The sequence below is a fragment of the Thalassophryne amazonica genome, chromosome 18 (assembly GCF_902500255.1).
Source record: "Thalassophryne amazonica chromosome 18, fThaAma1.1, whole genome shotgun sequence".
NCBI lineage: Eukaryota > Metazoa > Chordata > Actinopteri > Batrachoidiformes > Batrachoididae > Thalassophryne > Thalassophryne amazonica.
Window position 1 is genome coordinate 489,349 of NC_047120.1, and position 25,272 is coordinate 514,620.

Here is a 25,272-nt window from a genome sequence, read left to right on the forward strand (position 1 = left end):
TTTGTGAAGTGGAAAAGCGCCTAAAGTCTGCACCCTCTCGGCCCTTTCTGGAACCGGTTTGAGACCTCTGATATAACATCATAACTTTGTTACAAGGAAGGTCAAACGTTGATGTTACGTGATAAAGGCCTTTTAATAATAACTCACTTAATGAAATAATGGCAAAACTCACATGTAAGTCAAAAACAAAAAAGATAATAGGTTACTAAAATAATCGTTAGTTGCAGCCCTAGTCTGTTGTACGAGTGAGCATTTTACCGATTAAATGTGAATAAGCCAGTTTTGAGTTTCTCAGTGAGCATGCATCTTCAAAATGGGTGACAGTGGTACTTTGTGCACAGCAGAACAATGTTGTCAATTGCTTTAGGCCCAAATTATGTATTTTATTGATTGTACAGCCAGCGCCACGGCACCCTTTTGACACATTTACCGGAATAGAACCGATCAAAATACTACAGAAGACAAAGAATTTTTTCTTGACAGTTTGAAGTGAGTTGTATTTGTTTCAGAGGGCTTCATACCCATTAAAATTCACCAGAATATACAACACTTAACTTGCTCTTTTAAAAATTTTTTGTAGGAGCATCCCCAGACCCCCCATAATCAATAATGTGTTTTTACTTCACAGTTTGAACTGACTTTGTTTCAGAGGGCTTCATACCTATTAAAATTCACCTGAATATACAAAATTTAACTTGCTCTTTTAAAAATGTTCTGGGGGAGCATCCCCAGACCCCCCAGAATCAAGACTACATGCCGCCCCCCACCACCCTTTTATGTACCGTTATGTTCAGGTTTTGCGTTCTTTTTATGCTTTGTTGCTCTCTCCTCAGAGGCTATTTAGAATAGATTTGTATAATGTGTTATTTATTGAGGGAAAAAGTGTGTTTTGTTTCTCTGTTTGTATAATATTTCACCTGTTCTCTTTTTGTAACACTAAAAATCAGCTAAAAGTTTATATATTAATCCTTAGTAGCACAGTAGTAACATTTCTTAAAACTACAGCCAGTCAACAATTTCAAACAACATTTTCGTTCTCTGTGGCCCAAAATTAGTAAAGTTTGATGAAATTTATTTCAGAAGCGTTTTGAGTGTAGACCAGTGAAATCGGGCCTTGTGTGGTTACTCTGAGTTCACTATAAATTTACTCTTCATCCATCCATCCATTTTCTTCCGCTTTATCCGGAGTCGGGTCGCGGGGGCAGCAGCTCAAGCAAAGCTGCCCAGACTTCCCGATCCACACACACCTCTCCCAGCTCCTCTGGGGGAACCCCAAGGCGTTCCCAAGCCAGCCGAGAGATGTAGTCCCTCCAGCATGTCCTGGGTCTTCCCCGGGGCCTCCTCCCAATGGGACATGACCGGAACACCTCTCCAGCGAGGCATCCAGGGGGCATCCGGAAAAGATGCCCGAGCCACCTCAACTGACTCCTTTCGACGTGGAGGAGCAGCGGCTCGACTCCGAGCTCCTCCCGAGTGACCGAGCTCCTCACCATATCTCTAAGGGAGCTCCCAGCCACCCTGCGGAGGAAACTCATCTCGGCCGCTTGTACTCGCGATCTCGTTCTTTCGGTCATGAGCCAAATCTCATGACCATAGGTGACAATCGGAACGTAGCTCGATCGGTAAATCGAGAGCTTTGCCCTACTCAGCTCTCTCACCACGACGGTCCGATACAGCGACCGCATCACTGCAGATGCTGCACCGATCCATCTATCGATCTCATGCTCCATCTGTCCCTCACATCGTGAACAAGACCCAGAGATACTTAAACTCCTCCACTTGAGGCAACGACACTCCACCGACCTGAGAGGGCAAAGCACCTTTTTCCAGTCAAGAACCATGGCCTCGGATTTGGAGGTGCTGATTTTCATCCTGGACGCTTCACACTCTGCTGCAAACCGCCCATTGCACGCTGAAGGTCCTGATTTGACGAAGCCAACAGAACCACATCGTCTGCAAACAGCAGAGACGAGATTCTGTGGTTCCCAAACAGACGCCCTCTACACCCTGGCTGCGGATCGAAATTCTGTCCATAAAAATAATGAACAGAACCGGTGACAAAGGGCAGCCCTGGCGGAGGCCAATGTGCAGTGGAAACAGGTTTGACTTACTAACGGCAATGCGAACTAGAGGCCCGACCAATATGGATTTTTTTGAGGCCGATGCCGATAACGATATTTGGATAAAAAAAATGCAGTATAATCGATAAATCGGCTGATGAGCTAAAAGCTGAAGCTTTGTCCTCATATTGATTAACTTTTAAGTAAAAAAAAAAAAAAAAAAAAAAATGCAGTGTGCTGGTAGAATATTTTAACAATAAAACATGGACCCTGATATAACATGTGAGGAAACTATCATATAACAGTAAAATAAGATTCTTTTCACAAGAACCTGTAGTGTTTGTGCAATTTTCAAGAACAGTAACAAAGAACTGTCTAGTACAAAAAAATCTGTGCAAAGTTGCATTAATCTCTAAGGAAATGATAAATAACATTACAAAAAAAAAACCCTCAACTCTACAAAAGTTATTAAACAAAACTTGAAACATTCACCCTTCATTCTTGGTCCCTTTGGGTGGAAATCAAACAGACGATAGGACTGGCAGGAAATTTTTCATGATGTAAACATTATGTAAACATAATAATATTATGTTAACAGAATGGAACAGAAGGGGGGCAGCTTTTTTTATGATTTGAACTTTGATTTTTACAACACCAAATAAAACGGAAGTACAAGATATTTACAACATATAATGTAGGAAAACATTTGCACTATGACAGAGAGAAAAGAAAAAAAAGAAAGAAAATAATAATAAACTGAAAACAAACACACACAAAAACACCCAGTGATGGAATCTATAACGAGTAGCCAGTCTCACCATTTTACACCCGCCTGTTTACTGGTGGTTGGCTCTCACTGCGGTATTGTATCACTTCCTGTTCCGGAGCACAGCGGTGTTTTTCTGTATCTGTTAGCTGTTTAATCTGCGCAGTAAGATTGATCTAGTTACCTAGATACGATTTGTTTCACAGTGTAATCTTCACGTGCCTTAACTAAGCACTCCCTCTGCTGAATCACCTCTAAATTATTACACATTATTCACTTTGTGTGTTTTTAGGAATCCGCTAGCTTAGCGCAGCTACTAGCTCTTAGCCGGTTTAGCATGGCGGCTTCTCCTGTCTCTCCTGCACTTTTCTGCTCTGGGTGTGAAATGTTTAGTTATTCCTCGGCCTCCTTTAGCAGTAATGGTACCTGTAATAAGTGTAGCTTATTCGTAGCTTTGGAGGCCAGGCTGGGGCGAATTGGAGACTCGGCTCCGCACCGTGGAAAATTCTACAGCTAGGCCAGGCCCCTGTAGTCGGTGCGGACCAAGGTAGCTTAGCCGCCGTTAGTTTCCCTCTGGCAGATTCCGAGCAGCCGGGAAACCAGGCCGACTGGGTGACTGTGAGGAGGAAGCGTAGTTCTAACAGAAAGCCCCGTGTACACCGCCAACCCGTTCACATTTCTAGCCGTTTTTTCCCCACTCGATGACACACCCGCCGAGGATCAAACTCTGGTTATTGGCGACTCGAAATGTGAAGTTTAGGCGACACCAGCAACCATAGTCAATTGTCTTCCGGGGCCAGAGGCAGGCGACATTGAAGGAAATTTGAAACTGCTGGCTAAGGCTAAGCGTAAATTTGGTAAGATTGTAATTCACGTCGGCAGGTAATGACACCCGGTTACGCGCTGACAAAGACTCAGAGCTCTATTGAGCCGAGTATTCCTTAACTTTAACTAGTAATGACTTCATGACTTTCTTTGCTAATAAAATTTTAACTATTAGAGAAAATTACTCATAACCATCCCAAAGACGTATCGTTATCTTTGGCTGCTTTCAGTGATGCCGGTATTTGGTTAGACTCTTTCTCTCCGATTGTTCTGTCTGAGTTATTTTCATTAGTTAGCTTCATCCAAACCATCAACATGTCTATTAGACCCCATTCCTACCAGTGCTGCTCAAGGAAGCCCTACCATTAATTAATGCTTCGATCTTAAATATGATCAATCTATCTGTATTAGTTGGCTATGTACCACAGGCTTTTAAGGTGGCAGTAATTAAACCATTACTTAAAAAGCCATCACTTGACCCAGCTATCTTAGCTAATTATAGGGCCAATCTCCAACCTTCCTTTTCTCTCAAAAAATTCTTGAAAGGGTAGTGTTGTTAAAACAGGCTAACTGATTCTCTGCAGAGGAATGGTCTATTTGAGAGTTTCAGTCAGGTTTTAGAATTCATCATAGTACAGAACAGCATTAGTGAAGGTTACAAATGATCTTCTTATGGCCTCAGACAGTGGACTCATCGCTTGTGCTTTTCTGTTAGACCTCAGTGCTGCTTTTGATACTGTTGACCATAAAATTTTATTACAGAGATTAGAGCATGCCATAGGTATTAAAGGCACTGCGCTGCGGTGGTTTGAATCATATGTATCTAATAGATTACAATTTGTTCATGTAAATGGGGAATCTTCTTCACAGACTAAGGTTAATTATGGAGTTCCACAAGGTTCTGTGCTAGGACCAATTTTATTCACTTTATACATGCTTCCCTTAGGCAGTATTATTAGACGGCATGCTTAAATTTTCATTGTTACGCAGATGATACACAGCTTATCTATCCATGAAGCCAGAGGACACACACCAATTAGCTAAACTGCAGGATTGTCTTACAGACATAAAGACATGGATGACCTCTAATTTCTGCTTTAAACTCAGATACAACTGAAGTTATTGTACTTGGCCCCAACAAATCTTAGAAACATGGGTGTCTAACCAGTATCTTACTCTGATGGCATTACCCTGACCTCTAGTAATACTGTGAGAAATCTTGGAGTCATTTTTGATCAGAATATGTCATTCAGTGCGCTATATTAAACAAATATGTAGGACTGCTTTTTGCATTTATGCAATATCTCTAAATAGAAAGGTCTTGTCTCAGAGGTGATGCTGAAAAACTTATTCATGCATTTATTTCCTCTAGCTGGGCTATTGTAATTCATTATTATCAGGTTGTCCTAAAAGTTCCCTGAAAAGCCTTCAGTTAATTCAAAATGCTTTGCAGCTAGAGTACTGACGGGGACTAGAAGGAGAGAGCATATTTCACCCATATTGGCCTCTCTTCATTGGCTTCCTGTTAATTCTAGAATAGAATTTAAAGTTCTTCTTCTTACTTATAAGGTTTTGAATAATCAGGTCCCATCTTATCTTAGGGACCTCATAGTACCATATCACCCCAATAGAGCGCTCGCTCTCAGACTGCAGGCTTACTGTAGTTCCTAGGGTTTTTAAGAGTAGAATGGAGGCAGAGCCTCAGCTTTCAGGCTCCTCTCCTGTGGAACAGCTCCCCAATTCAGATCAGGGAGACAGACACCCTCTCTACTTTTAAGATTAGGCTTAAACTTTCCTTTTTGCTAAAGCTTATAGTTAGGGCTGGATCAGGTGACCCTGAACAATCCCTTAGTTATGCTGCTATAGACTTAGACTGCTGGGGGGTTCCCATGATGCACTGAGCGTTTCTTTCTCTTTTTGCTCTGTATGCACCACTCTGCATTTAATCATTAGTGACTGATCTCTGCTCTCTTCTACAGCATGTCTTTTTCCTGGTTCTCTCCCTCAGCCCCAACCAGTCCCAGCAGAAGACTGCCCCTCCCTGAGCCTGGTTCTGCTGGAGGTTTCTTCCTGTTAAAGGGAGTTTTTCCTTCCCACTGTCGCCAAGTGCTTGCTCACAGGGGGTCGTTTTGACCGTTGGGGTTTTTACGTAATTATTGTATGGCCTTGCCTTACAATATAAAGTGCCTTGGGGCAACTGTTTGTTGTGATTTGGCGCTATATAAGAAAAAAAAAGTTAAAGTTAAGTTAAGAAATTGAAGACTTAACAGTATTCCCTGAAAACCCTCTTCTGTCTGATCATTTCTTAATAACATTTACATTTACTTTGATGGACTACCCAGCAGTGGGGAAGTTTCATTACAGTAGAAGTCTTTCAGAAAGCGCTATAACTAGGTTTAAGGATATGATTCCTTCTTTATGTTCTCCAATGCCATATACCGACACAGTGCAGAGTAGCTACGTAAACTCTGTGAGTGAGATAGATTATCTCGTCAATAGTTTTATATCCTCATTGAGGACAACTTTGGATGCTGTAGCTCCTCTGAAAAAGAGAACCTTAAATCAGAAGTGCCTGACTCCGTGGTATAACTCACAAACTCGCATCTTAAAGCAGATAACCCGTAAGTTGGAGAGGAAATGGCGTCTCACTAATTTAGAAGATCTTCACTTAGCCTGGAAAAAGACTCTGTTACTCTATAAAAAAGCCCTCCGTAAAGCTAGGACATCTTACTACTCATCACTAATTGAAGAAAATAAGAACAATCCCAGGTTTCTTTTCAGCACTGTAGCCAGGCTGACAAAGAGTCAGAGCTCTATTGAGCCGAGTATTCCTTTAACTTTAACTAGTAATGACTTCATGACTTTCTTTGCTAATAAAATTTTAACTATTAGACAAAAAATTACTCATAACCATCCCAAAGACATATCATTCTCTTTGGCTGCTTTCAGTGATGCCGGTATTTGGTTAGACTCTTTCTCTCTGATTGTTCTGTCTGAGTTATTTTCATTAGTTACTTCCTCCAAACCATCAACATGTCTATTAGACCCCATTCCTACCAGGCTGCTCAAGGAAGCCCTACCATTAATTAATGCTTCGATCTTAAATATGATCAATCTATCTTTATTAGTTGGCTATGTACCACAGGCTTTTAAGGTGGCAGTAATTAAACCATTACTAAAAAGCCATCACTTGACCCAGCTGTTTGTTGTGATTTGGCGCTATATAAATAAAATTGATTTGATTTGATTGGGTGATCTGTCCAGCTACCTATTGAGGGACAATGCGATCTCCTCCCGTCTTTTGGAAGCAAGGGCTGATGTTCCTTTGAAACACTCAAGAGCACCCCTATGTTGCTCAGACACCTGCAATAAGGAGAGCTTTCTCCAGTTTGGAGAAGGCAGGATCCTTTTTCCAGGAGTGCTTCTTCTCTGATGTGGTAAACTCAGCTAGCAGAAGACGGTTGTAGCAGAAGACCAACCCGGAAGTAAACAGAACTCTCATTCATTGGAGGCGTTTTGTTCTAGCGACACTCGTGCAGCCGCTTATGCCCATGAAAATCATCGACTAACCTTGGATGGCTAATCTACAAGTTTAACCGTCTATGTGAAATGAAACAGCTTATGTTGGGTGACTAACCTTTTGGTGCAGTCACACGGGGATAACTGAACGAAGGGAAGAAAAGTATAAAATTGTTGAGAAAAGGGGAACAAATGATCCTGTACCTTTCCCATCACAGAAAAGCCTGCGAATCAAAAGTGCAAAAAGGAAGGAAACAAAAATCAATCAATCAATTTCAATCAATCAATTTTTTTATATAGCGCCAAATCACATCAAACAGTTGCCCCAAGGCGCTTTATATTGTAAGGCAAGGCCATACAATAATTATGTAAAACCACAACGGTCAAAACGACCCCCTGTGAGCAAGCACTTGGCTACAGTGGGAAGGAAAAACTCCCTTTTAACAGGAAGAAACCTCCAGCAGAACCAGGCTCAGGGAGGGGCAGTCTTCTGCTGGGACTGGTTGGGGCTGAGGGAGAGAACCGGGAAAAAGACATGCTGTGGAGGGGAGCAGAGATCGATCACTAATGATTAAATGCAGAGTGGTGCATACAGAGCAAAAAGAGAAAGAAACAGTGCATCATGGGAACCCCCCAGCAGTCTACGTCTATAGCAGCATAACTAAGGGATGGTTCAGGGTCACCTGATCCAGCCCTAACTATAAGCTTTAGCAAAAAGGAAAGTTTTAAGCCTAATCTTAAAAGTAGAGAGGGTGTCTGTCTCCCTGATCTGAATTGGGAGCTGGTTCCACAGGAGAGGAGCCTGAAAGCTGAAGGCTCTGCCTCCCATTCTACTCTTACAAACCCTAGGAACTACAAGTAAGCCTGCAGTCTGAGAGCGAAGCGCTCTATTGGGGTGATATGGTACTACGAGGTCCCTAAGATAAGATGGGACCTGATTATTCAAAACCTTATAAGTAAGAAGAAGAATTTTAAATTCTATTCTAAAATTAACAGGAAGCCAATGAAGAGAGGCCAATATGGGTGAGATATGCTCTCTCCTTCTAGTCCCCGTCAGTACTCTAGCTGCAGCATTTTGAATTAACTGAAGGCTTTTTAGGGAACTTTTAGGACAACCTGATAATAATGAATTACAATAGTCCAGCCTAGAGGAAATAAATGCATGAATTAGTTTTTCAGCATCACTCTGAGACAAGACCTTTCTGATTTTAGAGATATTGCGTAAATGCAAAAAAGCAGTCCTACATATTTGTTTAATATGCGCTTTGAATGACATATCCTGATCAAAAATGACTCCAAGATTTCTCACAGTATTACTAGAGGTCAGGGTAATGCCATCCACAGTAAGGATCTGGTTAGACACCATGTTTCTAAGATTTGTGGGGCCAAGTACAATAACTTCAGTTTTATCTGAGTTTAAAAGCAGGAAATTAGAGGTCATCCATGTCTTTATGTCTGTAAGACAATCCTGCAGTTTAGCTAATTGGTGTGTGTCCTCTGGCTTCATGGATAGATAAAGCTGGGTATCATCTGCGTAACAATGAAAATTTAAGCAATACCGTCTAATAATACTGCCTAAGGGAATAAAATTGGTCCTAGCACAGAACCTTGTGGAACTCCGTAATTAACTTTAGTCTGTGAAGAAGATTCCCCATTTACATGAACAAATTGTAATCTATTAGACAAATATGATTCAAACCACCGCAGCGCAGTGCCTTTAATGCCTATGGCATGCTCTAATCTCTGTAATAAAATTTTATGGTCAACAGTATCAAAAGCAGCACTGAGGTCTAACAGAACAAGCACAGAGATGAGTCCAGAAACAAAAATGAAATGAACAAAAGCTAAACGGAGCAAACATCAACTTTGACACTTTAAACAAAATCAAAATTAAACATTCACAGTGATGTGATTGACAGCGAGTATGAGACCAAGTGCAGCTAAAGTTGTACTCATGTCCACAGCACTTGCAGGTGCAGGATTTTGTTGTCTTGACAACAGGTGAGAGATGTTGTTTGTCTTCAGAACATCAACATGTGTGAACACGCAGGCCAGCCATAAACATTTGGAAAGTGTGTAAATACTTAAAGTAGTTAATAAAATGTTCTTACCGCTATTGTTTCTGCTGGACGACGGTTAAACGATGTCCCCGAAAGTTAAGGTCGGTCCAGATTTCTTGTTTCATTTGGGCTTCAGTGTCCTTCATTAGTGCCGTGTGACCGAGGCTTTAGTCGACTAAGTAAGTTTAGGAGACTAAAAGATGAGACTGTTTTATGAAACCAGGTCCTGCTGGACATTTCCACTTAATCAGTTCCATCAGTGCAAAAACACTGTCATCAGGTCAAACTCACCACTCTGATACTTCCTTTTAATGAGTGTTGTTCTAACATTTATTGTTAATTTGTTTCTTTGCAGACATGCAGCCGTTGTTGGTGATTAAAGAAGAAACTCTCCCTGAACACCAGGAATGGAATCTGAGTGTTGACCAGGAGCACATTAAAGAAGAGAAGCTGTGGATAAGTCAGCAGGGAGAGCAGCTTCAGCAGCTGGAGGAGGCAGATCTCACCAAGTTTGGTTTCACTGCCATCCCTGTGAAGAGTGAAAATGATGATGAGAAACCAGAGACATCACAGCTTCATCAAAGCCCAAGTGATGAGAGCACAGAGGCTGAGCCTGTAGCCAGCACCTCATCTGTACACAGAACACTGACAGCAGAATCTGATGGAGAGGACGATGGAGGACCACAACCAGCCAGCAACTCAGGTCCAAACAGTCATTTACAACCAGATACCAGTGGCAGGAGTTCAGACAATTCTGGAACTGACACTGATGACAGTGATGACTGGAAACAGAACAGAGAACTTCAGTCACGTTTTTCCTGTCGAACAAATATCAATATTGTTAGTTCAAGCAAATGCAACATTGCTGAGGCAGAATTTATGTATTTTCAAGCATCTGGACCCATGAACAGTTCAGAGCAATACAAGATGAGGCAAGCAAGCGTGAAACCATTCTGTTCTGATTTGAGTAAAACACAGAAACAGAAGACAATTCATACAGGAAAGAAACCATTTGACTGTTCTGAATGTGGTCACAGATTTGGAGATAAAAGCACCCTGAAAAGACACATGATAATTCACACAGGACACAAACAATTTGGCTGTTCTGAATGTGGTCGCAGATTTGGAGATAAGAGCAACCTGAAAAGACACATGATAATTCACACAGGACACAAACAATTTGGCTGTTCTGAATGTGGTCGAAGATTTGGACAAAAGAGCAACCTGAAAAAACACAAGATAATTCACACAGGACACAAACAATTTGGCTGTTCTGAATGTGGTCGCAGATTTAGACAAAAGGGCGCCCTGAAAAAACACATGATAATTCATACAAGACAAAAACGATTTGTGTGTTCTGAATGTGGTCAAAGATTTTGTCAAAAGGGCGAACTGACAAAACACACACTTCACACAGGACACAAACAGTTTGGCTGTTTTGAATGTGGTCACAGATTTGGAGATAAGCGCACCCTGAAAAGACACATGATAATTCACACAGGACAAAAACCTTTTGGCTGTTCTGAATGTGGTTGCAGATTTGCAGATAAGAGCACCCTGAAAAGACACATGATAATTCACACAGGACAAAAACAATTTGGCTGTTCTGAATGTGGTTGCAGATTTGGAGAAAAGCGAACCCTGAAAAGACACATGATGATTCACACAGGACATAAACAATTTGTCTGTTCTGAATGTGGTCGCAGATTTGGAGATAAGAGCACCCTGAAAAGACACATGATAATTCATACAGGACAAAAACAATTTGGCTGTTCTGAATGTGGTCGCAGATTTGGAGATAAGAGCGCCCTGATAAGACACATGATAATTCACACAGGACAAAAACAATTTGGCTGTTCTGAATGTGGTCGCAGATTTGGAGATAAGAGCAACCTGAAAAGACACATGATAATTCACAAAGGGCTAAAAGAATCCAGTGAAACTGCATCATTGTAAATTGGTCCATTGGGGAAAAGAAAAAGATCTCTCACTGCTTCGCTTACTCAAACTTGAGAAGTGGGGCAGGAGATCAAAGGCAGTATTGAGGAGAGGAAAGGTCACTATCTTGGAGAGAGCCCTCGGATACAAAGTCAGTAATGTTAAGGGTGCAGCTTTAGACCCCGGGTCTGGGGCCCACTGCACTCTTGTAGAAGGAAATTCAAGGCAAATGAAAAAAAAGACAAAAACAATTTGGCTGTTCTGAATGTGGTCGCAGATTTAGAGAAAAGGGCCACCTGAAAACACATGATAATTCACACAGGAGAGGAAAGGACACAAATTAGCAGGACACATGATAATTCATTCAGGTCCAAACGACCAAGGAAACACAGCTAACCAGACTCATCTGCTGCCAAACAACATACAAATGGCTGACAGGAATCATAGCTGATGCCATTTATGAACATCTGGACACTGGTGGCTACCTGGGAGATGAACAGAAAGGTTGCTTCAGAAAAAGATAAGTAACTAAAGACTAAGGATGGGTATCAAGAACCGGTTCCTTTCGGGTATCGTAACGAAATGATTCGATCCACCGACATCAATAACCTTTTTGCTTAACGATTCCCTTATCGGTCCTTCAGAGTGGCCGTTGTTTTTTTTTGGGGGGGGGGGGGGGGTGCCAGGAAAATGATAATTTCTCTACATTGATTACAGACCCCTGCAGCGGGTCTGTTATCAACTTTTCTGCAGCGCGGCTTTGCTTTGAACTTGAACCAATCGAAGCAGTGATTCGCAGATCGAAGCAGTGATTCACAGATCGAAGCAGTGATTCAATTGCTGCTTCATTGATTCATTGTTTTATTCCACTTTATCGTAATGTTTCCTCGCTAAAGACCATATGTCTCCTCTTTCCATGACAAAAACTCCTGTAACAGTAGAATGTGCTGTTCATTTCCAAACTGGACGCTGTGTTTTATCTGGGATGTCATCTGGCTAGCACAGGATTTGTGAAAAGACGTGGACATCAGCATTTTTTCGGCACATTGAGACAGACGTGCGGAGGAATCGTGGCGGTGCCGCATGGCGCAAAGCAACGCCGTGATGAAGCCTCACAGGACATGTTCTGGCATGTCCAGGCACATCCACAATTTCTCGGATAATCACTCGACTGAAAAACCACCGACAGCTGTCTGAACGCCATCTCAAAGCCGTCCTGTGAGACCAAAACGGAGGTGGTTTTGTCTCGTTCCAGTAGCGAATCCATTGTGACGCGCGAAGCCTCCACTCGGCTTCCCATGACAAAATCTCTTGTTAAAAGTGAAATCTGCCGGAAAATGGTTGATGTCCAGCTCTTGTGATAACCAGAGAAATTGCACACGATGGTCACGGATCCATACAGCCATCCGTTTAGAAATGAAATGGTCGTTCAGCCTGTCGATGGCGGCTTCGAAGCGCGGCACACCACCAGCCGCTGGGGGCCGTCCTTAAAGTGACAGTAACACTCCGTAATCTCTTTGAAGCCCATAAAATTTTCACCAAAAACCATCTGAATTTCTCGAATGGTGTCCACTTTGATGTGCCTCACAGTTTCTGAAAAAATTTTGATCAAGCAAAGCGGCAGTCTCTGAGCCATTCCTGAACAATGAAAAAAACGACGAGAGGGGTGGACCATTCCTCACTCAAAGCCTGCCCACAGGCTAATGATGCAACCAGCAGGCGTGAAAAAACTCACGCATGCGCACGAAGGTTCAAGCTTGGCTGACGCAATCACACGTGATTCAAATCCATATGGTTTTCAAAAAAAATAATAAGGTCGGATATTTTTCTCACAGACCTCGTACATATACGAGGTCTGTTAGAAAAGTATCAGACCTTTTTATTTTTTGCAAAAACATCGAACCTTCGTGCACTTGCGTGAACTTTTTCACGCCTGTCGATTGCGTCATTTTCTGGTAAGCAGCCTTTGTGTGAGGACGTGTGTAGTGCTCTCAGCGGATTTTCATTACAAGGAAAAAGACGGAAGGACTGGAGCAGTGCCGCATCAAATTTTGGCAGAAACTGGGTGACAGCCAGGTGGAAACCATTCGGATTATTCAGACGGCTTTCGGTGACGAATGCTACGGGCATCACACAGATTAAGGAGCGGTACAACCGGTTTAAAGACGTCCGCACAACGGTGGAGAGCGCGCCATGCTCCGGTCGGCCATCAACATGCTGAAATGACCAGATCATTTCCAAAGTGAACGCTGTGGTGATGCGGGACCGTCGTGTGACTATCCAAGAAATTGCGGAAGAGGTGGACATCAGCACTTTGTCGGTACATTCCACTGTGACAGAAGATTTGGCCATGAAAAGGAGTGGCGGCGAAATTCATGCCGAAGCTGCTGATGGCGGAGCAAAAGCGCCTTCGTGTTGAAGTCTCACAGGACATGCTGTGACATGCCCACCTCTTCCACAATTTCTCGGATAGTCACACAACTGAAAAGTCATCAAAAGCCGTCTGAATCATCCGAATGGTTTCCACCTGACTGTCGCCCAGTTTCTGGCAAAATTTGATGTGGCCCTGCTCCAGTATTACGTCTTTTCCTTGAAATGAAAATCCGCCGCGCGCACAGCACATGTCCTCACACAAAGGCTGCACTACCAGAAAATGATGCAATCGACAGGCGTGAAAAAGTTCACGCATGCGCACGAAGGTTCAAGGTTTGCTCATGCAAGCACACATGATTCAAATCCATCAGGTTTTTGCAAAAAATAAAAAGGTCCAATACTTTTCTAACAGACCTCGTAGAAATAAATGTTTCCTGTGAACACTCTGTGACTCTTAACACCTCCACTTCATCCCTGTTTTATTTAAGTTTAGTGACAGTTTGTTTCAAACATATTTTTAGTTTGTTGATTTCTTCAGTGATTTCCTCCAGAACTATCTGCCAAGCTGGAAAACTGCTGCATCCTAGTAAGAGCAGAATACTACTGGAATGAATTTGAATAAGGAAACTTGGGTTTTTTTCCTCACTAAATGGATGCTGCACTCACTGCAGTTTATTGTCTGGAATAGCCCCAGATTGCATTTCAGAGCTTCTGGAATTCAAATTTTCGTGCAGGTGGTGTTGGGGGGTAATTTTGGGTTTCAGCTTTTGTGATTTTCACCACTTCATCCCTGAATATGTCAATTGTGAGTCACTTTTGTGCAGATTAAAGTCACTAACTGGGACTCCTGTCTTGTTGTGAGAAAGAAATGAGAATCGTCCTCTGTTCTGTTCACACAGCTCCAAACGCTGCGCGGCTCTCTGCTGAGTCAAGTTAGAACAATAGAGTCCAGTCTGAATGAATAACTTCAAACCAAATCACCGTTTAAATCAAATGACACCTCTTTCCAAAAGTTGTAATACAAACAAACTGCAATCGATCAAAACGTTTTTTCCTCCCAAAACGAGACGTCCTGCACTGACGTGCAGCAGCCGGCTGAGTTCAGCTCAGAGGTACGGAGAGACATTCATGCCAAAATGTCTGAAAGGAAATGCTTTTAACAAAGTTACAGATTTTGTTTACTTTTATTTATGTCCAGAGATCAATGATCCAGTGACCAATTTAAAATTTTGTTGACACAGAAAACCTGTAAAGCCTACTTTTAGTACACGGAAAATTCGTAAGAGGTATCGATAAGGAATTGGATTGATAAGCGGAATCGATAATGGCATCGATATCCATAAAATCTCGTCAATACCCATCCCTACTAAAGACCAGTTACTGATAGACAAACTATCATGGAGGACTGCAAAAAAAGGAGGAGAAACCTCAGCATGGCTTGGATTGACTACAAAAAGGCATTTGACAGCGTGTCACACTCCTGGATCATGAGGTGCTTAGAACTCTACAACATCAATGACGAAATAAGATCTTTCCTGAGAGCACAAATGAACAAGTGGAACACCACCATCACCCTGAACCACACAGAGGGACAAATAATAATCACAGACATACGAGTTCAGAGAGGAATATTCCAGAGAGACAGACTCTCACCACTTTTATTCTGTTTAATCATAGACCCACTCAGGAAGATCCTGAAGGAGCATGACATCGGGTATGACTTAAGTAGAGACAGAGGAAGGAAAAAAAAAGTGAACCATCTGCTGTTCGTGGATGACTTAAAAGTCTTTGACTCAGATTAGGGACTCAGTCGGCTCATGGTAGCAGTCCATAAGTTCTCCAAAGACGTTGGTATGGAATTTGGACTGGATAAATGCTCAAAATGCACAATCAAAAAAGAGTAAAAAAAAATAGAAAAACAGAAAACATACAGTTGGATGAAGGGAGCTACATTGAAGATCATAAGAGAATGGGAGTGAGAGTAACACAAGAATACCTAAACCGTTTAAAAAGGGAGGTGATGGTCTAGTGGTTAAGTGTTGGGCTTCAGACCAGTGGATCCTCGGTTCAAGACCCAACCAGAATGGAAAGTCACTGAGGGCCCTTGGGCAAGGTCCCAGTGTGTAGTGAGCACCTTGCATGGCAGCACCCTGACATTGGTGTGCTTGTGATTGGGTTAATGTGAGGCATCATTGTAAAGTACTTTGAGCGTCCGATGCAGATTGAAAAGTGTTATATAAATGCAGTCTATTTAACATTTATCTGCAAATCAAAGTTGACACCATAAAACAAGATTACAGCCATAAACCAGTTTGCAATACCAGTGGTGACCTTTGGGTTTGGCAAAGTAGACTGGTCACAGCGTGGACACGAAAACCAGGAAGATGCTCACCCTCCACAAGGTTACATACAGAAATCAGTGCATGGACAGAATATATCTCCCTCACAGAGAAGGAGGTCTGGGTCTCACTGAAATCACCCAGCCTACAGAGCGTCTGTAATAAGTATTGGACAGTACTTAAAGAGCTCTGAAGAAGTACTCATGAAAAAGGGAGGACAACATCACAAGAAGACCTTATCCGAGCAAACGTCCGTCATCAAACTGGCAAACAACTTGGCCGAAGACCTCCTACAAGAGAGAGGAAAGCAACAATCTGACACCTGCAACAAAACTCGCAAGACAGACCAGAGAACAAAACAGCAAAAGAGAATGAAAACATCAAGTGGACAGATGGAAACAACACAAAAGTGCTGGACGATTCCAAGAAGAACTGGAAAAGGAAAACATTGACAAAGTTGGACCAATGCAGTGGGTTAAAAATGGAGAACTTGGTTTTGATGGAGAACAAATTCTGATTGGAGCACAAGATCAGGGACTTCTAACAAATGGCTTCAAAAAAATGTCAGGGATCTCACAAAATGATAAATGCTGATTCTGTCACACAGCTGTTGAGAGTGTAAACCATCTAACTTCAGCATGTCAGATCCTCCTGGCAGACGGACATTATACATCCAGACACAACAAGATCTGTCAATATCTCCACTGGAAAGTATGTAAGGAACTGGAGATGGAAGTCAAGGAAAACGTCTGGGAGCATGAACCAGCACCAGTCTCATCCAACGGAAAACTGTCTTCTACGATAAAGATCCCAGCAGGAAGACATATGGAAGGAGGTGCAATCAAACCTGATATTGTCATCTGGAACAAGCAAGAGAAAACAGCCAAAATCATCCATGTGACAGTCCCCAATGACTACGGCCTGAATCGAGCTGAAAGGGGAAAGATCACGAAATACCAAGACCTGAAAAATGACCTACGAACAACATGGTCATTGAAAGACATCGATATCATCCCAGTTGTTGTTGGGCAACAGGCCTGATGAAGAAGAACCTGAAGAAATACCTTGAGGTAATCCCCGGTCACCCAAGAGCACATGAGGTGCATTTGTCTGCAATTTGTTGTGTGGGCCGCTGAAGAGGAGGTACTGCTGGCCCACCACCACCAGAGGGCGCCCTGCTTGGAGTGCGGGCTCCAAGCACGAGAGGGCGCCAGACCCAGAAGAAGTGACAGCTGTCACTCATCCTCTGCACCAGCTGTCACTCGTTCATCATCACCACCATAAAAGCCGGACTGCAACTCCACCTCTCCGCCGAGAAATCGACTACCATTACCAAGGTAATTTCTCTGTGAACTTAAGACTGTGCATCTGTCTAAACTCTTCTTTGCAGCCGTTTTCCTGTCGGTGAGACTCATCTGTGGAGGGTGGCGTTTGAGGTGTTCAGCGACGGCTTCGCAACACCTCCCACCCAGATAAGTGCTCAAACAGGAGCTGCACGAGTGTGTGCTTGGAGGTGGAGGCGCTTCCTCCCTCGTTAACTGTGGATTTACTGAGTGTACGGATTCACACTCACTCATCATATTTCTGCTTTCTGCCAGCAGTACCAGGGTCGACAGCCGAAGACAGAGGCCACCTGGGGACTCGGGACTTGGCGGCTCCGGTGTTCTTCAGACCGTTGGTGGTGGAAGCCGTGTGGGACGCAGCTTCTCTCTCGTCGGGGGTCTTCTATCTTCGAGCCTGCCCACACGTCACCTGGTGTTAAATTGACTGTGCAGATTATAGTACGTTTCGTTGTGTATTATCGCAACATTAAATTGTTACCGTTTTGGGCTTATTCATTGTCCGTTCATTTGCGCCCCCTGTTGTGAGTCCGTGCTACGACACCTTCCCAACACAATTAAGGTAACGATCACCATCTTGAAGAGAGTCCTCGGATGCAGTGCCAGCTGTGGTTGGGTGCAACTACAGACCCCAGTTCTTTGGCTCGTTACATTCTATTGAAAAGAAATACAAGATGAAAAAAAAGGTGGCTTTCAGTGTGGCAGAAGATTTGGACTAAAAGGTGGTGTTAAGTGTTAAATGGACTGTATTTAACACTTGGCGTGTTGTCTGTGAGGCTGCAGCTTTGCTCTTCTGGATCTGTTAAAGTGGTCTCTGAACGCAATTGACACTATTTTTTCTACAAGATCTTCGGGAGCGGAGGACCCGACCTGTCCTGCCGGGACGCATGTGATGGGTTACGTGATGGACTCGTGGAGGAGATGGCAGGTCATGTGCCTTTACATGCTTTCTGTGGAGGACGTTGAAGATGTGTACATATTCGGCTTGGTGGTGACCGGCTTTCTGATGTGTGGAGCGGGCACTTTGCTGGTTTACCGGAAAATCAAGAAAGTGGAAGCAGCTTTGATTGATCCTTCCAGGCTGCCCTACATAATTGATTCGATTGGGAAGGCAGTGGCTGCGCAGTCGGCGGGGGTTAACCGCGCGTTGGAAAACATCTCGAGCAGGATTGCGGCCCTGGAAACCCGCTATGACCGTCTGTGAAGACCACATTCTACATTCAGATGCATTGAGAGCCACTCTGTTCTCAGAACTGTGGAATCTTTCAGGCGTCTGCTAATCTGGCTATTCATTTGGCTTCCCCAAATACAGCTGCACTTCAAGGTCGCTGTGTTAAAACCTCCTCAGAAGACCAACACTTAAGCCTCGCTCCCTGGTCTTCCCCCCTCCCCTCAGCTTCTCCAGCTCTGTTAGAACTGTTCAGGACTGCGCAGGGCTGCTCCCTCCCCCTCCAGGATTGTCGGACAAGGCCATTGACGGCGCCAAACAGGCTGCCTCCGGAGTGTTCTGATAAACTGGTACTTTCAAATCTCGGTTGTCGTCCTGTGTCCTTGTTTTTGTCTCTGTGATTATTGTTTTTCTGTGCTGATGGGGATTTTTTTTCCTCATTGCTGCTGTGTAATGCAGCAGCTATGAGGGGTTTTTTTTTTTCTCCTTTTCCCTCGTGTTTTGCTTTCATATATATGTTTTATGTACCGGGCCGGCCTATGTGTTGTGTGTTATGTGTGTTGTTTGTTATGGGTCGGTGTTGGTTTGCTCAGCCCTGCTGTTGACCAAGGCAGGGATGTACATCTGGAGCTGGTCCCCGGGCGCCTAATGGCGACCTCTGCTCCTACTGGCAATTAGGATGGGTTAAATGCAGTAGACACATTTCATTGTGCAGGGAACATGTTCATGTTCTATATTGTGCATATGACAATAAAATTTCTTTGAATTCTTTGAATCTTACAGAGCGCTTTTTGGTCTGCAACAGACACTCAAAGTGCTTTACAATTATGCCTCACATTCACCCATTCACAAAAACACTGATGTCAGGGTGCTGCAATTCAAGGAGCTCACTACACACCAGAAGCAACTAGGGATTAAGGACCTTGCCCAAGGGCCTTTGTGATTTTCCGGTCAGACTGGGATTTGAACCAGGAATCATCTGGTCTCAAGTCCAACGCTTAACCACTAGACCATCACCTCCTGTGTTTGAAATGTTAATGGTGTTTAACCTGTCAGCAAGGTGTTGCTGTCTTCGAGGTGTGAGATGGCGTCTGTGTCATGGGTCCTGCTGCATGCTGGGATAGTTGATTCTGTGTGATGAAATTTTAAATTTTGGGTTAAATATGGAATTTTTTAAAATTTTTTTTTGGTTAAAAACTTCTTCACTTCTTGATGAATTTTGATTATCATGTTTTTGTTTCCTTCATCAAAGGAAATGGTTCTTCATGGTTCTTCCTCACAAAATATTAAAATTTTGAATTGTTTTTGAAAATGTAGATTTTTTTTTTTCATCGTGAAAACAGCGAAATTCACAAACACTTTTTCTCGTTCAGTTTCTGATTTTAATTCTGTTGATTTTGTTAGATTGATCTAAACACTGTTCATAATTCTTCCTTGTGGAAATATGAAATTATAAATTTTGGGGGGGAGAAATTTATGCAAAATGTTTCTTCTCTTTGATTTTTATTTTTATTCAGATTATTTAGTTTGATTCTAAACACTGTAAACAATTCTTCCTCACAAATTTTTGAATTTTTGTTGTCATTAAATTCTGTTTAGAAAACAATAAAATTCACCTAAATGCTTTTTGGATCCAGTTTGTGATACATTTTAATTCTGATGGTTTTGTTTCATTAAAGTTCTGCTCTTCATTGCAAATTTTTGAATTTGGGAAAAATACCTAATTTTGGTCATGAAAACCATGAAATACGCCCAGAATTGGACAGTTTGACAGTAACACACACACAGCAGACAGCAACAGGATTCGTGACAGATGAGGGAGTAAGTTGCTCCACCTTGCACAGCTGTAAGACTCCGTATGAATATACAACAGTGGTTGTAAGTAGCAACACCTGTTATTGTGCCTTATGAAGGTTTGTTTTCTCTTTTTTTTTTTACCGTCCCCTCATAAATGCTGTTGCTGTCTGTGCACGCATACATGTGCCTTCAGTCTCCCTCCGCACCTGATTCCACTCACTTTGTGCTCTGATAGACATGCGCTTTAATATGATATTAGGTTATTGCAAAAACTATTGTGTAGGAACGCAATAATAATGCGAGAGAACACAATAATCGGGGCCAAAAAAAAAATTTAACCACCATTCGTACATTTGCAAAAAAAGTCAAGTTGTAATTAAATAACTGTCTGATATAACCGGTGTCGAAATGAACACTTCCATCTCCTGGCGTCCAGATGCTCATACTGCCATGAACACTACTGGCCAGTAGATGGCAGTAGAGACTGAAAACCTGCCAAAACAAAATTCCAGATAATCCATGTCTGCTACGTTTACGATGTGTACAAACACAATAACAACATGTATAAACCCAGAGAATATATTCATGAGAGTTTTAGGCACAATATTCACCTTATTCAGGAAGTCAGGGTGGGCGGCTCCATTTTGGCAAGCAACCTCCGGTTTGCCGCTGCATGCATTGGAACACAGCACGCTAGAAGTGTCCAAACATGAGCAGCATTAATTGTTCAGTTTGTAGGTGCCACAACAACTGGAAGAAGAGAAAACTATCACTTTCAGAACGATGTTTTGAACATGGAACGTAGAGATCTGAGTGCTGTGGACCCACACCACCGGATCTTTACCCAGAGAAATGATTGGACTATAACGCTTCGTTGAAGAAGCTACGGGGGATGCTAGTGAGACAAACGGGTAAGCTGTGTTTTTAGCATTAGCTGCTATCTTATTTACTCATTTTCTGATGTTGATACAACCAAACACCGCGTGAAATAACCCATACGTATATTAACGTTACGTAATCTTGGCATTACTACTTGTCGGGTAGTATTCAGTGGCGGCTGGCCCATAGGGGGCACTCGGACGCTGCCCTCCTAGATGTGGAGGGGAAAAGTCATAATATATATATATTTAAAAAGTATTATCAATGTCAGTTTTATTTAATAGTATGTGCCTACATGTAATATGAATGATTAAAACAACACTTCCTCCAACAGACTCTCATTCAACAGTGCATTTCCACCGACAGAAGCAGAGAATGTATCATTCCTTGTCTTGGGCGCTCATTCAAAGCGCCCTTGAAGTGCAGAGAAATAACCAATTGTATGTAGTTGCTAGGGAAAATTAATAAATATTTGGCAAATCAACATTGCCAAAATTAATGGCTTTGGGGCGCTGTAATTTTAGCCCTTGCTACAAAAATGCGGGAACGTTAGATTACAGTCAGTGATACACGTGACGCTGCAGCTGTCAGTCAGGAAGAGATGATGGTGATGACGACGTTTGGGTTATATTTATTTTTATTTTGTCTCTGTGTGTTTGCTGGAGTAAGTTGAAGAACTCTTCGGAGGTTTAAAACGGGACAAAACTAATCAAATCAGTGACACCAAAGTTTGGCGGGGATCCTTTTGGAGGCGCATGGAGGTGCGCACATCAGATCTTTCTCGTGGTTTAATGACAGTTGCACATCCCGGTTGGAGGAGAGTCATTTGTCTGACTCGTTATAAACCGTGTCAGGCTTCATTCACACTGTCAGCGCGCACACGTCACGGAGGCTGCTGATCTGCACGGATGAAAAGGAGCGCATCCACCTCTTCAGGTGATCTGACGAGCTGCTTCGATTTATTCCCGAATATTGCTCCTGGTGTGGAAACGAGGGTGAAAATTTAAGATAAAACGAATGAGTTATGTTTTTTGTTTGTTTTAGGGGGTCAAAGCTGTGATCTTTATTGGGACAGCAGACCAGTAAGAACGGTAATAGGGGAGGCCGGGGCTGTTTGTAACAGTGTTCAAAGCTGCAGCCATGCTGGTATTTTGATTTCACTTTACAAGTTATGAGGATCAGTTCACAGAAGTGAAATATTCTTTGGAGTATTCCACACTCTAAAACAAATTAATTGCTCAGTTTAAAAACAAAATAAAACAAAACCCTAAAATAGCAATTTGCATGTTTTTTTAAAGAAATTCTAACTCAGCCACTGAGTTCACACAAGACACTTATAGTCAGACAAACCCAAGTTTAGCAACGCATTTAATTAAGTGGTTTTGTAAACTTAATTTGCTTTGTCCTCTATTTTTTTTCTCTCTCTCTCTCTCTCTCTCTCTCTCTCTCTCTTTGAAGGTGGTGTGAACATTGTCGTATGTACATAATGTTCTTTTGTCAATTGAAGAATTTTTCCATATTTTGAAAGAGTGTAAATTTGGTGATATTTTCTATTTTGTTAAGGTCGGTGTCATTGTGAACCCCAGGATCTGTTTGTCTGAAGATAATGTCAGTTCAGTACAGTTTGGTGTACTGTGTGTGTAACTGGTGTCAAATGGTGAATGTTCTTTGCTCAAGAACTTGAGTGTTGTATTTGATACTGTTCCTTTCCAAAGTAGAAATGGGCCTAATATAGCTGTAAATAGTTAACTTTATCTGTAAAACTGCTGATTTTGAGAAGGACATGAAATGATTATTGTGGAATTGTAGTAATTTTCCGACTGTTCACTTGAATGCCTGTACTGGACAAGGCAAGGGAATCTATTGCACAGCAGCCCCACCAAGACTGTTTTTCACCAGCCGCCACTGGTAGTATTTACCACAGCGCTGCGCGCAGGGCCGAAGTTAAGGTTTTGGAGGCCCTAAGCATAACTGGTCAGGAGGCCCCCCCCACCCCATACAAGAGAACCCCCCCCCCACACACCACACAAAAGTTCTACTCAAACCGTTACTATTTATTAAAGCGTTTAAGTTTAGCGTTTAAAGCTACATCAAATCAGCAAAGCCAACGCAACCTAGCTTAAGCAGCACCACTGAACATTAAGTATCAAAACAATTAAACCTTTAACACGTACTTACCAGCAAGGGATGCACGGGCATCATCTTTTTGTTTCTTTTTCCTCCGTTTTTCAGCTCCAGACTCCTGCTGTCGTCTCATTGTTTAATTGTGGCATAGTGGCAACTTGTCGTCTCGTGTCAGAATCGAATGTGGGCTAGCAGTGCTACTTCAGTTAGGCGCAGGTGTTGCCAGATTGGGTGTTTTCCCATCCAATTGGTTGTTTAGGGTAAAAATATGGCACTGGAAGGGTTTTTTGTATAGAATTGCCACACACATTTTAAAAATCAGTTCAAATTGTGCAGGATTTAGTGCCTCCATGCATTTTTGAGCATTTATTGGACTGGAAATTGTCACGTGGCAACCCTGGTTAGGCGACACAGCGAACAGAGAAAGACGCAAACAGGGCTGTACCATTTCAGGGAATCAGGGCGGGGATGGATGGTGGCTTTATATTAGGCAAAAAAAAACTGTTAATTTGCCCCAATTACGTAATGGGGTAGGGGCCGACACAATGTTTAAAGACAAAAACGATGGCCTATTCATAAATAATTCATATTGATTTTGAAATGTAATAATCAGTGTTGCCACAGTTACTTTGATAAAGTAATCCAATTACTGATTACTCCTTGAAAAAGTAACTAGTTACTTTACTGATTACTCAATTGTAAAAGTACTAAGTTAGATTACTAGTTACTTTTTTAGTTACTTTCCCCAGCTGCCGACAACAATCCTCTGCCACCTCAACATGACAATGATACCTGTTTTGCCAAAACTCACTTTATAGTCACCCTCTCTTGAAAATAAATACTTGTTTTATAAAAAGTAAAATAATCTTTCTTGACCTCTTATTTAACTGTTGACAGCACTGTAAAACTTGCAATTTCTAACCTACATTGTTATAAATGTAACTATTAAATTCTAACATTTTTTCTAACATTAAATTCTCTATAAACATTTACTTGTCAAAATTATTATTATTTTAAGTAGCATTAGTATTTGTAGTAAAAAAACAGCTTCAAAAACTGGACCTTAATCTAGGGGTGTTGTGGGGGGGGCACACCTGCCCCACGCCCCCATTCCATCTGGATTCGCCCCTGCTTTGGCGTTTGAGCACAAAGAATGGATAACATTTATTATGCAGAAAACAGGACCAGATTTATAGGTAAGAAAGTTTTATTGTGTTTTTCACATCATGTGGTCCTCAGAAAGAGAGTTTAGGTGCATTTGAGTGGGAAAATAGTGTTAGTTGTTTGACACGTCGCGGAGGATCAGCTGTTTTTAACGACCAGATACAGAGCGACTCAGCTCAGATTCTAATAAAAGGAGAGAAATAAAGTATAAAAATGACTTTGTAAAGCTCAGTGCAGGTGTGCTGTTTTGCTTTAAGAGGTGAGGACCGAGTCGTAGCTGATGAAAGCTCACAGCTCGTTAAAGTGGGCAGTTCAGTCGAACCCCAACGACCTGCCCACGGACCAAGTTTAATGCTGCTGTCGACCCACATGTAAAAATAATAGTAACGCACAGTGACTTGGAGAAATAACTTTAATCTGATTACTCATTTTGGAAAGATTAACGCGTTAGATTACTCGTTACAAAAAAGTGGTTAGATTAGAGTAACACTGGCATCACTGGTAATAATGTAATAATTTCAACACATTTTTCAGTCAATTGGAGGCCCTGCAAAAGAGTGCAACATGGTTGGTGCCCCACGCAGACTGCGTAGTCTGCTTATGCCGAACGGCGGCGCTGTCTGTGCGGCATGAAGCTCGTCCCTCACAGCCAAACTGTCCAGGCTGAGTCACAACACAAAGTAGCTAAAAATAATCGAGGGCCACTTTTTCATGTCATCTTCCCGCTCTGTTCTGACCCGTGGGTGAGCCAGAGTCGATCCCTTTGAGTTTTTCAAAAAGGTTTTTGTTTCTATCCATGTAATATCTTCTTTTGTTCTGTATTGAAAACACCGCTCACCAGAAGTCCTAATCCAAAACAGAAATGCCTCTGCTGTAAAAGTGGGCGGGGCTGAATAAGGTGAATACAAAGAGTTTAATGC

General features: G+C 42.3%; 1 protein-coding gene and 1 long non-coding RNA gene across 2 annotated transcripts in view; one reads left to right on the forward strand and one right to left on the reverse strand.

Moving 5' to 3' along the window:
- LOC117531541 (bromodomain-containing protein DDB_G0280777-like) overlaps nt 1-25,272 on the reverse strand; it is a 483,227-nt gene that overhangs the window by 317,484 nt on the left and 140,471 nt on the right. The gene's annotated exons all lie outside the window — the stretch shown is intronic.
- Nucleotides 10,485-17,940, forward strand: LOC117530271. The gene is made up of 3 exons (XR_004566280.1): nt 10,485-10,761; nt 14,489-14,492; nt 17,926-17,940. It is a non-coding gene; the product is annotated as an uncharacterized LOC117530271 (long non-coding RNA).